Source organism: Lissotriton helveticus, chromosome 11 (assembly GCF_964261635.1).
Source record: "Lissotriton helveticus chromosome 11, aLisHel1.1, whole genome shotgun sequence".
NCBI classification, from domain to species: Eukaryota; Metazoa; Chordata; class Amphibia; order Caudata; family Salamandridae; genus Lissotriton; species Lissotriton helveticus.
The window spans coordinates 210,492,360-210,507,778 of NC_136072.1; the positions used below are offsets into that span (position 1 = coordinate 210,492,360).

The following is a 15,419-nucleotide window of genomic DNA, read 5'->3' on the forward strand; positions in this document are numbered from 1 at the left end:
CTTAAAGGCCGTTAAAGCACAGTAGCAAATGGCTGAAAGGGGCTGTCCAAAGGCTACATTCTCCATCTCTGTGTATGTGTACAAGGTGTGCGTTCTGTGAGCAGGGTGAGAGAATGTGGCCTAACAGCTAGGGCGGTCGCCTTCAGAGCTGGGGAACCAGGTTCGATCTCCTGCAGGGACGCTCAACAGTCTGTGATTCTGGACAAATCACTAACTATCCCTGTGCCTAACAAAAATGAATGGGGCATAGCCTCAAGGACTTATCACTGAGTTAGCGGCACTTTATCGCATCCAAAGTGGTGGTAAATATATCGCCCTAGTCACAAGCTGGTGCTAACAGCCGATATCACCAGTTTCCCTGCGATAGCAGCCGCAAACAACACTGCCACAGACGACACCGGCAAATTATCGCTAATGAGATGCAGAGTAGGTGTTCCCGTGCAAAATGCTTCAACAACACCACTTCGCAACATTCTCAATGACCAGGCAGATCGGCGATAAGATCACAAAACAGGCGATAAGGCGCGTAGGCAGCAAGGATTTAACACCTGCTCTTACCTGGTGTAAAGTCGGACGACAACCTGCACCATAAAATGGAGCCCAGCCCAAAACCAACACCTGAAGAACAACAGATGCCATGGAGCTACTGATCATGCAGCTCGGAGCCCCAAGATGGCCACAACACACACCACCACCAACAGGCCTGCCCCCCGGCATCCCTCCCCTGGACAAAGATATGTTACATCAACTTTATGAAATATGATGTCGCACAGTTACTACACTTAACATTCATGTGTGGTCAGAAAAAGGAGAATCATTCATTCGTCTTCTCAGGACAATCTGTAAGTCACAGACTGAAAGACAAAATTCAAGATAAGAAGATGTGTCATGCACTCATCAAAGGACAGAAAGAGAGAGAGAAAGAAAGTGAGAGAGAGAGTGAAAGGGAGAGAGAGAGAGAGAAAGAGAGAGAAAGAGAGAGAAAGAGAGGGAGAGAGAGATAGGAAGAGAGGGAGAGAGAGAGAGAAAGAGAGAGAGAGAGAAAGAGAGGGAGAGAGACAGAGAAAGAGAGAGAAAGAGAGGGAGAAAGAGACAGTGAAAGGAAGAGAGGGAGAGGGAGAGAGAGAGAGAGTGCCAACACTGCGGACGCAGGCCTCACTGCTCATCTGCTGCCACCAGTGTGTCTCCAACCAGATGCCAGTATACACTGCCGTCCACCAGGTCCCTTATCTGAAACAGAGTCCAGATTCATGAATGGCAGAGTCCATACAATTGCACACGCCATCATCGCTTGCCGCCCCTGCGCACATAGGCTGCTGTACCCCAGCCCCTCCCGCCACCCAGCGGTGATTGCCCACCCCTGTCCACCCAGGCCTCACTGCTCAACTTCTGCCACCGGCGTGACCCCAAGAGGGCCCACCACTGGCTTGGTGCAAGCTCCAAGCCTGGGGCCCACGACCTTGGCAGGCTCCACATCATGCAGCCCCGCACCGCGGGCCACCAGGTCATACACATGATTCTGGGTCTTGATTTCGCAATGGCAGAGATCATATCAGTGCACACAGCATCATCGCAGGCAGCACACCCGCTCAGCTCTTTAAGTGCCACTAACTCTGTGAACCGCAAGGCAATGCCATCTGGCGGTAGGCCCGCGCTGCTCGCTGGCTGAGGCCTACACTGCGGTCCAGCAAGCTCATACCTATTCTTACCAGTCCGGGCTGCCAGGATAGGGCATCATCGTAGGCTGCCCACCTGTTCAGCACTTAAGGTGCCCCTACCTCAGTGCATCCAAAGTCACCGTCCGGTGGCGGTGGGCCCGTGCCGGCTGCAGTGTATCCGGTGCCTCCAAGTCTATGCATCGCAAGTCATGGACCCTTTATGATTGAGTCCCATGGTGTGGACGCCATCATGTCACCCCCGGGAGTGGGGAATCTGATGTGGTAGGGCCCTAGGCCCTCATGAATAAATAATAACCACAAGGCTACACCCAAATAGAGAGTGGAAATGGCGTTCAGCACGTGCGCCCGGACATTTTTATTGGCAGTCTCACATGTCCTGTGACGTGTGTGCTGGATGGGTGTGGTGTGGGTTTAAACCAGCCATGAGGGAGTGGCTGTGGCATGCGGACAACTAGACCTGTGATCAGCAGATCACTACAGGGAAGACTTGGGATATGTAGCGTTGCCCCCCCCTCCCCTCCCCCTGTAAGTGTAAGCAGAGTGGGCTGGCCTGGCGTGTGCCAGTCCAGGGTATGGGTGTGAACAATGACCACATGGCTCTGGGTGTGGTTCTGTCCTGGGCTGAACAAGGAAGTAACTAATGCTTGTGTCTCTGTTGTAGTGTCAGCGCCATCCAGACCGCAATGGGTAATGTTGCACCCTGTAACTCAAGTCCCACAACATGAGCAACATGGACGTAAGGGGGAATCACCGACCCTACATTCATCCATACTTCCACACTTGAATGATCATAGACATGACACATCTGTGTGAATATGAATGTTTAATACACATTCAGTGGAGTGTTGTAGCTGGAGCAGTACAGGGCCATGCAAACCCCACTTTACATTGTAGGCCCGAGGAGGGCTAGCCAGAGTCCTTTAGAGAATTCCAAGTTCATCAGAAGAGGAAGAGTTCAGTCCGCAGTCTGATTGCTTTGCCATTGGTAACCAAACAGAATATGACACTGCATGTTGAGGTCCAAGGTGAGTGTCGCAGAGTGCATCGGGGACAGTGGAAGGTGGTGATGCGGAGGGCAGAACCAAGCAGAAACATGCCATATGGCGGAGATAAATGCTACAGCTTTCTTCTTAACAGTAAGGCAGATTCACCTACATCTTCATCCTCTGCTGTTTCATGTGCCTCACATGTGGGTGGTGTTGTTCTGTCTACAGCACTGTGTGCAGAGACACCTCAGAGGCCGGAGGTGGAATGTCTGCCACACTGTGTGGCAATGACACTTCGGGGGTGGAGATATGGATGGAGTGGTAGCAGCAGCATTCATCCGCGCCAGGCCTTGTGGCAGCAATGCCATGAGGAGGGTCTGCAGAGCATAGAATAGCCCAGCTATCTATCTCTGTTGGGCAGCCATGGCAGCCGCTCTTTCCGCCTGTGTCCGCTCCATGTTCTCCATGGTACTCCTCATGTGTCCCACTTCCTGGGCGACATCGCTGGAGCCACTCTGACTAGACAGTTGTCCTTTTCTCAGAGTCAGGACTCCAGCAATGTCAGCCATGGATCGTTGGAGAGAATGTAGCAGACTGTGGGTATCCGTTAGGGACTGTGAGTGACCCCTGATGGGACTTAGACACCCACATATGGCATCTAGTTTGGCTGCCATGCTGTCTACCCCACCCGCACCTGTTCAGCCATCTGCTCCTGGCACCCCGACACATGGCATTGGAAGGCCATATGTTGTCCATGGTGGTCCTGGAAGGTAGTCGTGGTGGTGGGTGCTGCCTGCTGTGTGGTCTGTCCAGGAGGTGGGGACTCATCAATGCAGCTGGACTGCCCTGGTCCTGGAGGTGAATTGACGTAGCTGTCAATGAACTCTTGGAGGGCGTCGGAGTCAAAGGTGTGGTGGTCCTCTTCGTCATCAGAGAAGAGAGGTTTGGTCTGCTCTGCAGGAGGTGTTGGTTTTCCTTTTGCAATGTGAAGGGGAGATGCAGTTTAACATTGTTTTCACAAGTATGTTCGCGCATTGTACATGTTTCCATACAGACTGCATGACATGGTGCATTGTGGCTGTTTGGGAGGAGCTGCCTATTTGATGCGGGACAGTGGACATTTCGAAAACATCATGGATGTGTGTTTGTACTTGTACATTATCAACTCACATTTCCCTATTATGCCAAATGTGATTGGGCAGTTTTCACACACAAGGGGCTGTGTCCTCTGTTCTGTTGTGGACATGTTGCGGTTTGTACCACATTGTTGGCAATGTTGAATTGCTCTGCATGTTATGTGTGTGTGCTGCATTTTGGGAGAACCGCCCCTGCAGCTCTGATTTTGCTGCCCCTTATCCTTTTAATGCGGTGTGCCTTTGACTTCTGTGCTTATACAGTGCTGAGATGTTTCAGACTTGGGTACATTGGGCTCTTGGTGGGTGTTGGGAGTCTGGGGCATGGTTTATTCACAGATGTGTTGTTGACGGCAGGTGTTGTTTGTGCACGTGGATGTGTCAGAGTGTGACCTGCTCCTTTACGGATGTGGTCCACACTCAGCCACCTCAGGGTCGTGGCGTGCAACATTTCAGGATTATTTGACTGCAGCAATGCTATCCGTCATGCAGTGTTACTTGCATTGTCAGTGTAGCTCACAGACATGCCGCTTTGCTTGGTTTAACACATGTGCATGGGTTGGTTGTGAGATTGGTTGTGTGTGGGAAGGGTTCCCTAGGGGCACCTAGTCGACGGGGGCCTAATTGCTGTTTCTAGGTGTGCTGCTGTGTTCCAAGGGGATCAGAAACATGCTCCAGAGTAAATGTGGGTGTGCAATGTGCTATACTTCATTGTGCATGTGTGCCATTGTGCCCATCTCCCCGTGTCCCTCCAGTCCCTGGTTGTTATTCACCATGTTGCTGTTGTGTAGGGTTATGTTGAGCAGTGTCCGGTCCCCCAACTCCTGCCACTGTTTTCACACTTATGACTGTGGACACCATTTCCTCCATCTCATCCAGCTCCTCCTATGGCGCTGGACTCCCACCTCCAGTCTGCATTGCTGCCTTTTGGTTGTTGCCGAGTTTCTGCTTGGTTTTGCGCATTACATCATTCCAGCTCATCTTGACCTCTTCCATTGTCCTCCTCAGCACTCCGAATGCATTCACCTTGTTCACGATGGACTGCCATATTCCATTTTTTGTTGCCAATGACACAATTGAGTTGATGAAGAGCAGTTGATGGTGTTCTATCACCTCCGTTATCAGGATCCTGTTTTCCTGTAGACTGAACAGCGTCTTCCTTTTCTTCTTGTTCTTGCCCTTACCCGACCCCGAGGTTCCAGGCTGGTCCTCTGGGGGCTTGTGGGGTTTTGGTTGTCCTCTGTACTTGCTCCGGCCACCTCCATTGTGCTTCACAGTTGTTTTGCTTCTGTTTGTATTTTTTTCTACTTTTATAGTGATTTTTCCCGCCTGACATGTGTGACTTGTAGGCCTGGCGCAGCTTATCACAGATTTTTTTTATCGCTGTTGGGTCCATCGCTTCTTTTTTTGCATTGGGGTTTTGATTTTTATTGCCATCTCAGTGACTTTATTGCGGTCACATGTCACCGCCGTGTTGTGAATAGGACGTTAAAACAGAGTTATTTTCCCGTGATAGACGGCGATATGAAACATTGCGTTCACCAATTTTGGTGATGATTATTGCATGTTCTTGAGAATATCCCCCAATGTGTCCTTCTGTAACGTAACTGGTGCTCATGTTAAGCGCTCTGATACCTCCGGGTCTAGTTTGCGCTATATAAAAACTTCACAAAATAGGATGACTTGAGCTTTCATCAGACAGCTAGAGCTGTCTTTAGGTGAGATCTAAAAATCGAGGTAATTGAAAGATGATACCATGACCTGCGTGCTTTATTTAGTGGAGGGTTACATTTGTAATCTCGCCCCTATACTTTTTCCGATGTTTAACCTTCAGCTCCAGGTTCTTCCCAATAAGTGTGACAAAAACATTCTCTTCAATTCATTTCGTAGTTCACTACGTAATCACCACTTTCCGGTATCATATTGCTAAAACTACCGCATTAATGTTTTCATTCTGCTTTAATTAGTGCCAATTAGTATTCAAGTAAATCTGACCCATTTTATGTTTAGAGAAATTATGTATCTTCCTAAAATGCTTGTTTATTTACATTGTCCTTATGTAATTAGTATACATTTGCAGCTCTGCATTCCTTCTACTTCATTTGAGCATTTTTTACACGTTTACAAAATATCATACATTTTAAGTTGTTCATGTTTTCAGGCCTGGTTTGACAGTGCAGCTGTCTGCAAGACTGTCAGAAATTGAGGGGGATATGTGCAAGGAAGTGGCGGAGCGCGGCATTAGCCTTCTTGGCTTAACACCACGCTCCGCCACTTCTGAAACACATGGATGCACAATTTTTACAAGAATGTGGGACAGCCTTGCGTTTCCCCCTGCGATGGCGCTAATTTTAGCAACTTAGCGCCAACGCAGGTACCCTTGCACCATAGTGCAAGGGTGTCTGTGTGCAGGGGAGGATTGTTTATGTGTAGGAAGGTGTCCACATAAACAATTCTAAAATGCAATTAATGATCAGATTCAATTTACTTATCAAATGGACAATAAACTATTGCTTATCTGGATGTCTTACTGCAAATAGAACAAGATTTGCATTTTCTCGCAGTAAGAATATTCAAGATATTTTGAAACCAACCTCACAAGTTACGAACACCAATGTATTTAAAGGAACTTTGCCTTGTTACAACTGTAACAATTGCCATGGTACCACAATTAATCATCCACGAAAAGGTACTCCCATCCGGTTAAAAGTTACTGCCACCTGTGATTCTATGAATCTGATTTATTTACTCAAATGCCCATGCGGCCTAGTCTATGTGGGCAAAATGACAAGAAAAATAAAAACACGCCTATCTGAGCACAAAAGCAATATAAGGACAAAAAATGAGGAATCTGCCATAGCAACACACTTCAATGATCGGAGACACAACATTGCTCAACTACAATTTATGGTTCTTGAAACCATCACCAATATAGACAACCAATATGTGAATAGAAAACTGTTACAAAAGGAAAATGAATGGATATTTAGACTTGACTCAATGAAGCCCCATGGGCTCAATAACTGTTTGAAATTCTCTTGCTACCGGTGAATTATTCTCCTAATGCCTCTGACGCTATTTGACTCTTTCAGCCTTTGACTACTGTCCCTCTCGACACACTGTGTCGCATTCTTTGTATTCTTTTTCATCCTTTTTACTTTCATTTTTAATTGTTGAACAGTACTGGGAAGATGGGATATTCATTCTGAATGTTTCTTTACTGTGTTAGAATAATCTTGTTCACCTTTTCTTTTTACTCACCATTTTTTTATATTTTCCGGCCTTGATATACTCTATTTGGTTCACCCCTTTGATATTAGATTTCCTCCGTATCTTGTTCGTTATATTTAATTACAGCCTTACACCGTACTGCTGCTATTATCTTTCTCTTCTTTCACTGGGTTAACTTTCACTTCACGTTTTAACTCTTCCAACATGGCTGACACTTTTCAGTAGTCACCCTCTAGACATCGTCAGTTTCCATTGCACCGTCTGCTTTCATTTACCTGTCGGCGTTCTCGCCGCAAGTCTATTCTACTCCTGAAATCTAACGTCGAGTCACCCACTCGACAAAAGACATCGGTAAGAATTCTACACTTGACCTCTATTTAGATATGTGGCTCTAACTATCGGATACACGCATCTTTCTTTTATCACGTTATTTCTTCCACTATGCGGGTTATAATCGGAACGGTTTAATGTGTACCACCACACTCGTGCACTCCTTATTTTGTATGATCTGTGGACTTTCTTCTTCACGATATTGTTTTACCAATATCAGGCACGTTTTTCTTGACTCCTTATCCTCCTCACTACTTGCACACGCTCGTTTTTATTTTAATTTTTTAACACCTTGGCCACTTTCCTTCAACAAACACGAAAGAATTTTCACTGGATAGAATGTTTGAGAGTACCTATATATTTTTTTAGATATATCGGGTTTCAGCTGGTGAACTTCACTTTTGTTGTGATCCTAAGACCTCATGTTATTGTATCTGAGCATCATGTTTTACTATTATTTCATAATGTTGTGGACCCTCATATATACATATTTTCCTTGTTAGATTCCCCTGATGAAGTGCCTGGTTAGGCACGAAATGCATTGGGACCATGCTATTTATGTTTGATGTTCATCGTGTGTGTGAAAAGAACACTTTTGATGTGATTTACAACATTGACTGAAGTTCCACGAACATGAATGATTAAAATCAAAATTTGCAAACTTTATTGAAAACTATTGAACATTTGGTTTCATATTTGATAACAACCGCTTGTTTTGTTATTGGAAAAAATATTGCATTGGCGATCCGTCTCAGCTGCGCCCAGAGGGTCACTCCCTAAGTTCAGAGGGCGCCACATTTGTTCACACTGGATCACACCCACTGTCACAATGCTAGTTCCCTTGGGAACCTAATAGTTCAAAACACAAGCACAGGTGCACCACACATTAAAAATTCAAGCAAAAAGAACAATTATAAAGTTCATATCCAATAAAGATGTTCTTCAATTTCTTTCTTTTTTATTCTTATTCCATTTCCAGTGAATTAAAAAACGGAGTCAAATTTTTATGACTTCACACAGTACAGCCGGCGTGTTTCGTCCTAGTGCAGGACTTTTTCAGGGCACTGAATATTGGGTGGAACAAACACATGCAAAGGTTAATGAATCACAGGCTTTGTTGCTTATAGATGGAGTACCCCTGCTGGACACATAGGCACCTTGCAAATGGTGAGCTGCTTTGGGTGCCAGGGAAGTGCAGGCAGAGAGCCAGATGTGCCTTGAGAACAGTGAGGGGGTTGCTGCACTTTGGGGACTGCTTCAAGAACATGTCAGGCCAGGAAACTGCATAAGGGTGGACAAGATGGCACATCCTAAGAACTTGAAGCCCACTACTGCTGGCAGGAAAAGGGAACAGTGCAAGTCAATCAATCAAGGGCTTTTAAAATACTGCTATTCACCCATGAGGATCTGAAGGCTCTGTTTGGGGGGTGCTGTAGGATCATTTGGAAAGCCAGGTCTTGAGGTCCTTCTTGAATTGGGTCAGCGACGCGGAATGCCTGAGGTGGAGGGGCAGGATGTGTCAGGTCTTGGTGGTGAGGTAGGAGAAGGATCTTCTTCCGGTTTAAGTCTTGTGCATCCTGGGAACGGAGGCAAGAGTGAACTGGGTGCAACAGAATTGCCTAGAAGGCATGTGGAACGCAAGGTGGTGGTACAGGTATGCTGGTCCTTTGTCGTGGAGAGCTTTGTAGGCATGTGTGAGGAGCTTGTAGGGTTTGTGAAAAACACTGGTTAAGCATCTTTCCAAAATACCCTATACGGAATGTGTGGGCCAGGATGCTCCATAGAAACATTCCCGGTGACTGGTGCACACACTTAGGAGCAGAGTGCTGCAAACTCAATCAACAAATTATCTATGCAAGCAGCAGTCTTTCCACACTGGGAGGGTTCCTCGAACATTGGAAGTACACATACTGCCTCTCCATTTTTCCCTTTAGGAGTCAAATCACAGCAGGACAGGAAGAGTGCAGTTTTACCATCAGTCCCGAGCTTCTGCAATGTGCCAGCAGGTGAAAGAGATGGCCATTATGCATGCATACACTAGCCTTTCTCCAATTAACTTCTTCCGTGCTAGTGATGGAACCACTCCGTCACGAGCCACGGGCGCGCTGTGCTCGTGACGGAGTGGTTCCGTCACGCCGCGGCCGCTCCGCCCACACGGCATGATTCCCCGCTTGTGCGGGCGAATCAGTGAGTGGGCGGAGCCGTGACAGAACCACTCCGTCATAAGCACAGTGCGCCAGTGGCTCGTGACGGAGTGGTTCCGTCACAAGCATGGCGGCGCCGCGCGACCCCCCTCCCCCCCAGCACCGCGGCGGAATTACCCCCGCGGCCAAGGGGTTCAGCAATAATTATTCAATCATTAGACCTGGGTGAAATTTTAATTGCTAGTTTAATTAGAAATTGGTGGAATTTTGGTTTTTTCACTGAACGAAATTTCAGAGATTATGCCATTACATTACCGATACAGCAGTTTGACTCAACCAAGAAAGGACAAACCTCATTTTCTTCAATGCCGGTCACAGGTATATCCATTCCATAGAATCACACGCTATCTCCACATCTAACTTCAAGAGCATCATTCGATCCCTAATCCTCCCACTACGCACCAGTCAAACAAGCGCCTAAGATTGTGTTGCATCGCCCTGTGTGGCATTAAGTCCAACTGATCTGCATTCACCAAAGAATCCACCACCTGTAGCATACGACTTACAAATGGGAACAATCAGCACCAGTCTCAGATCCTCCAGCAGCTCCTTCTCCCATTTCACACACCTAAATAACTCCCCCAGGTGAAGCAGTATTCAGTTAAACAATTCAGACAGGAAGCCATTTGGGCCGGGAGCATGGCTCCTTTTTGAGTTAGCTCAGTGCCTCTGTGATCCCTGAATCAGTAATCTCTGCCTCTAGAGCCTCCTGATCCTCCTCCTCAAGGGTGGGAGTCAGAAGATCCCAGATGACTACAAGCAGCCCCTTCCCCATCTCAAAAGTGTGCTGGCGGTAGACGAGCCTCACATGGGCCCACATCACACAAGAGATGGCTACAGTTGTCTCTACCAGGGCTCTGTTGATACTCCTCAGGCACAGTACCTACCTCTGCCCTTCCTCACATTTAGCCCTACCAAGCCACAACTTTAACAGCCTTATCACCAACTTCGTGCACCCTCACCTGCTTTGCCAGATATCCAGCCTTAGTTTTCTGGTGTGCCAGGGCTCTGTATGCCTCCTAGTCCTTATAAATATTGATTGCCGGGTTCTGTGATGGTGAGACCATATATTCAACCTCCCCTTGCCGCAGCTTCTGCTGTAGGTCCAGGCACACCCTCTCCCTCTTTTTCCACCCTGTGCAAGATCAAATGACCCCAGACCACAGTCTTATGGGCCTCCCATATCACCACCCTGACGACACCAATCCCTTGTTCTTTTCAAAGTACCTACTAGTCGTGTCCAACAAATGCTTCCTGGTGCCCCAATCCATTAATTCCCGTGGATCCAAGCAACACCCCTCTAAACAGGCCCCTCCAGGTCCGGCACATTGCCATCATCAGAGAGTGGTCTGAAAGACCTCTCATAAGATACTGTACATCCCCTCACTAGCTGGCAGAATGCAGTAGGACCAGAAGATAGTCCGACCTGGAAAGTGACTGCATAGCATTGGCTGCATACGAAAATCGTCTTAGGCTGGGATGCTGTACCAGCTAGAAATCTGCCAGATCCATAGACCCCAGGAATGTAGCCAAGCGTGTATCTATTCTAGGTGGGGGAAGGCCCACAATACCCTATCCCAGGCTTCCTGCGCCATCAAATTAAGATCCCCCCTAATATTGTAAGGGCTTCAGACACTGCCACCATCCACTCACCCATTTTTGCTAAGCCCTCAGTCTACAGGTCGTGGCAGGAGGTACCACGAAACTTCAAGGAGCGGAAGCCCATTCCAGGTACCGGAAGCCCTTGCCTTGGGGAAGCCCACGTCTTCCCTACATGGAATGGGACAGTCTTTCAGAGCAGAATCCACACCCCCTGGAGCCCCAGGAGAACCCTGCATGGACCACTAGCCCATAAGGCCTTCCGTAAAAGACTCTACACCTATTGCCCACCAAGTGGGTCTCCTGCAGCATGACTATATCTGCGGCATGCCTATACAGAAATGTGCTAACCACTCCCCTTTTGACAATGCTACCGAGGCCATTAACATTCAGGAGACGACCCTCAGGGCACCAACCTCCACGTTTTGGGGGTCCAATGCCCCTAACCCTTGTGTCCCAACGGTAGCCATTCAAGACCTGTCCCCTCAAAAGTACGAATCTGCCCATAATCTCTGTCTGTCCAGAAAAAAACACACGCCCCCAACAAGAACTAACCCCTCCCTTCCCATTGGCTTGAGATGCCTGTTGCCCACCCCTCCCACAAGTACATAGTGATTCAGCCTGTCCAGGAAGAGACGAGACAGCCGCTGCCAACAAAATCAATGTCCAATCAAACAATCAAGTTGGCAGTCATGGGGATAACCAGGGGCAGCCCCCCTCCTCAGTGTCACCCCCACTGGCAGAAAACTCCCAGTATGTCATCTCCTTGGCAACCTCTTTATCCACATCCAGTGCCGACCACTGGTTATCCTAGCTCTCTATCACCAAACTCGCCCTGTCCGACTCAGCTTGTAGCTTGACGGAGGTAGCGCCAGGCTGACTTCCCCACTCCATCTCATTGACTGGGTCAGCCAAGTTTCCTTACCATCATCATCTGGTGCTCCAGCACCTGATGCCCCTTAGCCTCTTGCCAGTCCCAGGATTATGTCTCAAATAAATGGGAGTCCTCTGAATTCATAACGCAAAACAGGGCAGGAAACAAAAGTGCAAATTTAAGATTTAAGGACCTCAGTTGCCTCTTAACCTCAATAAAAGTCTGTGCTGCCTCTGAACCCTCATTGTATAGTCCGGATATATGGTGACCAAACCACCACCCAAATGTTTAGGAGCTGGGCCACACTCGCCCTCAGTGGAGCACCAGGGGTGGGTGCCTACCCAGTACCCTACTGTCCCATCCCACAGTACAAAGCTTTGAGATTCATCCCTCTAGCACCACTGAGCCCAACCAGTACTCAACATAGACCTCCACCTGCTCTGGGATTCCCACCAACCAAATGTATTTATGGTGGGAGAAGCCCTCCAAGTCATCCAGCTTTACCACCATGGCCACATTATCCACTAGCAGCTTCTCAAGGCAGTCCTGGCCCCCCAACAATGGTGAGATCTGTGTCTGTGTGAGGGTGTGTTCTGTGACCCCCACATCTCTCTGCCAATTTCCTATGATCAACCCATAGCAGACCCAGCTCCCGAGTGACTGTGTCAATTGTAAGTTCCAGGAAGGTCAATGCCAAAATTGCCACAGTGTGAACCCCTAGGCTCTAGGCAGCTGTGTCTGAAGGATGGCACCCATGCACCCCAGCGGGTACTCAGGTACTTCCTGATACTCCTGTCTTGCTCTATTCATGCCGTACATCTTCAGGGTACTGCACTCTACATGATGTGCACCAGGGATCAGAGAGACCTCTGTGACTAGGCAGTCCGCCCATCATATTTGGATGTGGCATCAACAGACTAGTTCTCACAGGGGTCTTCTCAGCTGGCTAACAGTATTTCGTCACTATCGGGCCAGCAGGTTTGTGCCAAGATGATTCAGATGTTCCCGTGGTGCTGGAGGTGTCCTGGAGGTGGAATCCCGATGTAGTGAAGCCTTGGGGTGTGGAGGCAGGTAAGCACTACTTATCATTATCTCACTACACAGATATGTTCTGAATCTGTCAAAATGTATATGCAGGTGATGTATAACGTCATTCATTTTACATATACCATTGCTCACCAACAACATATACAAACTACTATATGTACACCCAGAGTCACCACAAGCACAACTCCACAACCACCACCACCCAATAAATGTATTTTACTACTCATAAGTGCCCTTTGTGAATACCGAAAGTCGTAAAGTTAGGATTTAGTCTCAGATTACTTTTGTGAATCGGGCCCTATATGTACTCACTATACTTCACTGTGAGAGCACTTCTCTGGTCATCATCTGTGGTCAGTTTGGTAAAAGTTCACAAGCACACCTGTATACTTGATTATAACAAGAACATAGGAAGAGGGGATGAAAAAGACCAAGTATTTCAAACATGTAATGAGAGTTGTAAAACTTGCATATGGTATAAGAAGTTGGTTATCCACATGATCCAGCTGACAACATTCAGTGCATTTGTTGTCTATCATCAGAGCACCACAGGAAGATTATTATCCTTCTTGGCTCTCGGTTATTCTTTATAGATTGTCTAACTGATATAGAAGCAGTAGCCTCTACTTTATTGGTTGTGGAGGACCCTTCAAGATGCAGGATCAGCACTTTGCCGACTGTGTTCCTATAGCAGAGAAAAGATTCATCCATATTGCCAATGGAAAGTTGTCAGTTTATTTCTGATGTCATTTAAAAAACATAAATAAATAATACACTTTCTTGCACAGCACTTTTTTCCTGTTTTTCCAACAGTAAAAAAATGTTTGTTATATTTATTTGCTATTTCCTCGGTTCTCTCTTGGGAAATCCAAAGACCCTGGGTACCATTAGATTCTCTAATGTGTGGGAAAAAGGGACACACATTTGGTGTAGATATCCTTTGTTGAAAAAAAAGTTATGAAGTTCTAAGTGCTAAGTGCCCCAAAGGCCAAAAGAAAGGCTCAGAACCGGAGAGGAAAAAGCCTCCACAGCTAAGGTGTTAATATCAAATACTTATGATGTTTAAATGTGGATATCTGTCCAGTGTTTTTGGAGGGATATTATTATGGTTATGTGGGACATATACAGATGCTGACTGCAAAGGCTGATTTCGAAGGCTGGCTGGTTATCACTATTGTAGACTAGCTTCTTCATTGTTGTGTGATGAAATGCTTTAAAGAGTATCTAAGGGCAGAGATTGATTCAAGAGCCTCTTGCCATTAATAACAATTTAGGCATGGTAGACTTGGGTTGGCACTACTATGTTGGCCAGTTACTTCTCGCCAAACATCAATGACTCAATCAATAGCTTTATTTCAACAGCTTGTATCATAAAAGCATTGTTTGACAGTTGTACAAAGAATAAAAACATGTACACGATGATGACTAGGTCCTTGAATACAAGAATTCGCTAAAAGTATACCGGTGCAACAATTTAGACATAAATTTAAAATGCAAAGCATAAAACAAATATCACATTTAATATGTTTAATCTAAAAAATGTGAATGAGAGTTACTAGTAGTTCATGCCATAACAAATACAAGGTGGTTGAAATAGAAATGTAAATAAGAAGAAAAAGAGATGAAAAAAGACGTAATTCATCACGGCAGTATTTGTATAAAGTGCAGGTGCTAACTCCATCAAGAGGGATGTTCTAAATTTGTGGTGACACTCCAATGTAATCTGCAATTTTAGTGAGTGCAACATCGCATAGCTTTTTTGGCTGACTCTGAGGTCACACAAGGCCTATGGTAGGGGCACCCCTCGTAGGGCTTTGTTTCTGACTGTCCAAGCATGGCTAAGAAACTTGGCCACCCCACAAGAGAAAAGAACGCTTGGGTCCGATTTCAGAATGCGCAGAGCAACCCGGTGGTCGCGGGTGCCCATGTCACTGCCAATAGGTTTTAACCAATTGGACCTTGCATTGTAATAAGCTAGACAGGCGAACATGACATGAGCAACACACTCCATCGAGGCTCCACAGCTAGGGCATCTCTCTGTAGTGTTCTCAACCGAGTGCCACTTTGATGTTAGAAAGTTAACAGGGAGAGAGCCAAACCTAAACTGAATGTACAGTGCCCTATCCTGTGGGACCTGGATCACATCTAGGTAAGGCTGTAGGCTTCTTGTTTGCTTGAACATAAGGAATTCTTCTGTTAATCTCCCCATAATGGACTTGCTAAACTCCTGGCAGTCAGTCCAATCCCAATAATGGCGCTTAAGTTCCTCCTTGCTCAAGGGGTTTTGGGTGCCCCATGATTCTTTGAGGTCAAATAGTGTCATAGTTTTCTTTACA

General features: G+C 46.7%; 1 protein-coding gene across 5 annotated transcripts in view; it reads right to left on the reverse strand.

Annotated features, from left to right (window-relative positions):
- The window catches only part of P2RY12 (purinergic receptor P2Y12), a 607,067-nt gene that overhangs the window by 34,007 nt on the left and 557,641 nt on the right, over window positions 1–15,419 (reverse strand). The window lies entirely within an intron of this gene.